The sequence below is a fragment of the Melospiza melodia genome, chromosome 1, assembly GCF_035770615.1.
Source record: "Melospiza melodia melodia isolate bMelMel2 chromosome 1, bMelMel2.pri, whole genome shotgun sequence".
Classification (NCBI taxonomy): Eukaryota; Metazoa; Chordata; class Aves; order Passeriformes; family Passerellidae; genus Melospiza; species Melospiza melodia.
This window is the reverse complement of record NC_086194.1, coordinates 87,637,772-87,642,544: the sequence shown is the minus strand read 5'-3', so window position 1 is coordinate 87,642,544 and position 4,773 is coordinate 87,637,772.

The window sequence follows — 4,773 nt, the reverse complement described above, 5'->3', positions numbered from 1 at the left end:
GGAAACTAAATATATTTGTGAGGTTTCTCAAGTTTAGGTTATTTTAAACAAAACCTTGAAAATACTTCCTCAAAAGATTATATTTTCAGACAATATGTAAATATTCTGCTGTTAAAAAGTATAATGCCAAGAAAGGAAAAAAGTACATATCAGGTATTGCACCATTCTATCACGATAGGTTAGCTTTATTTTTACAGAGAATAAACAAGAACATTGGGACAAGATGTCGGCAAAAAAGTGGAATTTTTGTTGCTTCTGGAGTCCACTGTGTTTTCCATGTCAGGTTTTCAAAATTGGACAATTGCTTTATTTATCTGTAGCTAAACTTTGTGAATTCTCAACTGTTGTACAATTGCAATACCTGTTCCCTTTTCAGCTGGGAATCAGAGGCAGGGATGCTACAAGCTGTGTGTTCCCATGCCCATTCTGCCCCAGGAATTACCTTTACTTCTTTTGGACAACCCAAAGGGCACCAAAACTACTTTGTAAGGAATGAAGCCCAGCTGTGTTGGATTTCCAAACGAATGGAGATGGGAGGAATATGGGAAATTACCCACAGTGCTTTTGCACTTTGTGGAGAAATAGGGAGCTCTTTCTCCTGCCATTCAGCCTCTTTCTTCTCCCCTTGTATGTGCATGCAGAGACCTCAGTTCCAGATAGCTAGAGCACCAGTGGGCTGAGCCAGGCTTTGAGTATTTACTTGCAGGAAGCATAGGTAATTTGTTGCAGGACAGCAATGGAATCTGTGTTTATAAGGACTGAATTCTGTTGTTTCTTCCTCTTTCTTCCATAACGCTGTGCCATGTCAAATGAATGGGAATTTTGCTGTGAAATTTAATGGTGATAGAATAAGATCCCATTATTATCTTTTGTGTTTATGCAAAAGTTATCTTTAATTTTTTAACTAAAAACCTAGAACAGTCCTGAGTTTTTGTTTTGTTTTGCTTGTTTTTCTTTTGCACTTTATTCTTCCTTATGGCTTAGAATTCGTGTTTGCGAATTTTAATTGAGGTAGAAATGCCTATGCATATTTAAATCATACTCTCATGCATTTAGTTTAAACATTCTCAGCTTCAATCTTTTTAGCTGTGGTTAAAAATCTGGGTAGATTTTCTTTTACCTGTCTGGAATGCTTTTTATTTTACCTTCCTACAAATAAGGGTTTGAAAGGAATTTAATAAAATATTAAAATATTTCAACATTGGGTAAAGACCTAGGATGGAAAATTTTACCCCAAAAACCAGATTATTAGAGAGCACATTTTTTGGATTTGGTTTTTTTTTTTTTTTTGTTTGTTTGTTTTTTGACTAGGGCAGCCATAACTGATTATTCTATTCTATACCAGCCATAGCCGGTAGAATAATTGGTTTATTTTGGGGCCACACATACAGTACAGAATTAGCTTTTTACAGGATGGAGATCATGGGGCAAATCTGGTACAGCTTCTGCTCTTGGAAAACTCTGGGCAACTTTTCTATGTTTTACTAATTAAATGGGCAATAAGAGTGACAAAGAGAGGACCTTGCTCCAAGATTTTATCTGGTCTGCATAATTTGGGAACCAGTAGTTTTCATTTGTGATACTGACAAAAATATCACGTGTGACTCCTATAAATACTTTCACTTGAGCATGTTGCTCTTTTCTTTTCACTTTTTACCAGGATCTGTGGGGTTGTTGGTGAGGAGAGAAGGAAAAAATCATCTGTATACATGTATTTGAGTAGCATTGACTTTACTCATAAGAAAGAGTGTAATATCTATGTGGGTGGCACACTGTGAGCATTTACCTGAATGTGAAAGAGTAGATCTAACAAGGAAATTATATACTGGTTTGGAAGACATTCACAAGATTGTGAAAGATGTTCTGAAACTGACAGGTGAAAATGGTAATACTTCTCACAAATAAGTCTTGAAAGTTTTGTGTGCTCTTTTTTTTTTGTAGTCTTTGTTTGCTGCATTATTTTTATAACCTTTTTCTGTTTATTTTTAAAATGCTGTGTTTTACTACGTGTACTGAAGAGAATCTGTGCCTGTGTGATGTACATATTATTAAATAATTTCTCCAATGCTTGGAACTCCAAGATGCCAAGATAAACTGAATAGAAGACAGTTAATAGTTTTGTCATGAACAACCTTAAATAAATTAGCACTGTTTCACCAGCAGCTCTGGTGAGAATGCTACACTAGCTCATACGAAACGCTCAGACTTGGCAGCCATATAGCTGGCTTTTATCTGAGTGAGTAGTCCCCTGTTAGACATGGTTAACTGGTGTAAAACAGCATTGCTGTCATGAGAACTGGATTTTCTAGTGAATTTGGTGTTAATGGAAAATATTCCATATGAAAGAAGTTGGAAAAAATGCAAAAGTGAACTTTTCAATTTTTAAATTTCTGCTAAGAATAAGTTTGTTTTTTTCCTGGAAGATGCAGATGAAAATTACTTGTCAATGTTTCTGGAGCAAGGAATATTTTTTTCTTATTTCTAAAAAGTATTATTTTAAAGCTGGGGAAAGGAAAGTGTGTAAGTGACAAGTTTCATACTGGGGTGACTTCTGGAGTTTTTATTGAGAGCAAAATATGTGAGCAGCTGAACATTTGAGTAGTGATTCTAGAAAAACTTATTACCCCTTGCCACAGAAAGCTTCTGTCTTTCTCTAATACAAAGAGGAGGAATGCATTTGTGGTACAGTGCTGGACTGCAGAGCCATCTGTGTCATGGAGTGCATGTGGATAACCCTGGCACTGTTTTCTGCTCTGGCAGCAGCTATAATTATATTAAGTAAGCAGATTTGGCTTGGTGCAAAAATGGGGCAGTATGTAGAGAACAAGGATGTCTCACCTATGTTGCCATCTTACATTGATATTGTGCTGCAATGAAAAATTACTCCAAGTGCAGAGTCCCAACAAAACAGGTCCTGGTTGTTTTTGAAGGAAAGGCATTTTTTGTTTTACTGTTCATTACTGGGCAAGAACAACAAAAGTTCAAGACTAAGATTAATGATCATTGTCTAAAGATTAATCTTTTTAAAATGATGAGAGGGGGATAGACACAGTGAGCCTCTAGCTGCCTACAGCTACAAAGAATGATAATAAACATTACTATGGCAGGGCTGGCTCTGGAATACTAACAGAAGCATATCTAGTTATCATCAGTAAACACTAATGGTAGCTTTGTGTTGTTTTTTGGCTGCTGATGATTGTTGAAAATGGTGTGGCGTTTCCCCTCTCCTTCCTAAAGCAACAATCGTGTACTTGCTTTTGATGTCTTGCTATTTAATATTTATTTGTTTGGAATCAATTCTCTCCTTCCTGATATTGTCAGTGTACTGCTTTCTCTTACAGAAACTTCTACCTTATTGCCTGGGTCTAAAACTATCAGAATTTTTTTAAATAAAGGTTCATTATAGAAATTACATTTGCCCTGTAAACCCAGGAGGCATTGTCTTTCTGTTAGCTCCCCTGTAACTAATCCTTAGTGCATGTGTATTTTTGTGCATGCTTGCTGTTTTTATATTTAGCAGAGTTTCTATTTATACCACACAGGAGGTCTGTGTAGCAATTGCATAAATCTGTTTAATTTTCAATGACTCCATGTCAGCAACTGATGGTGTAGGAATAGTCTGTCTAAGCTAAAATATACTCATATTCCTTCTTTCTCATCTCATCACTATTTATACATCTCTTGCTAATATTGCAAACATTTTGGTTTGAAAAGGAGTTGCAGACTTGTATTCAGAATGGTCTGAGCTGAGAAGTCTTCAAATTTTGAATTTTGTTTATGCCAAGCAGTTTTTTTTTTTTTTCTCATAAGCTTAAAAAGACAAACAGTGATAGAAGCAGCCCATTTTCATACCTGACAATAGCAACAGCAGTGATGATCTAAATGTCCATGAGAATCAGATTCTGTCAGTCTCACCATCAGGCAGAGCAGGATTTAACAGCAGGAGCAGCTTCACTAACTTTGACCAAGCTCCTGAGGAAGTAAAAGGTTAGTATGACTTGGTGTTGGTTACACTTGGGATCTTTAAAAGGCTGTGACATGACCATAGAGGTTGTTTTCAGAAGTTGCTTTCATGAAAGAAGCCTTCTATTCTTGTGTTGAGACACAATTTTGATTCAGGTTTAAAATGACATGCTTATGTATTATGAAGTTTGAATTTTACCTGCCTTATGTCCTGAGGGCTGAGTAGTGCTCACTACCCTTCAGATTTAGGTATACTGTTAGACTACATGAAGTTTTATCATGATGATCAACTTCAAGCTAGGTATGGGAATAAGGGAATGGGTATGGTTGGGGGGAAGAAATTAGTGTGGTACCTGTAATGTATAATAATAGAACTGTCTTTGAAAAAGCCTCTAAGATCATTTGGTCCACCCATTACCCCAGGACTGCCCTGTGCACTGCTAAGCCATGTTCTCATGTGCCACATGCAAACACGTTTTGAATGATCTAGGGGTGGCGATTCCACCACTTCATTGAGCAGGTGTTGTAATGACTGACAACCCTTCCAGTGAAAAAAAATTCTGAATATTCAGTTTAAATTTTTCCTGGCATAACTTGAGGCTATTTCCTCTCATCCTGCCACTTATTATGTGGCGGACTGACCTCCATCTCAGTACAACCACCTTTCAGGTAGATAGAGGGAGGGACAAGGTCTCCTGAGGACCCTTTTTCCAGGCTAAACAAACCCAGCTCCCTCAGCTGCTCCTCATCACACTTCTGTTCTCATCCTTTCACCAGCTCCACTGCCCTTTTTTGGACAGACTCCAGCAC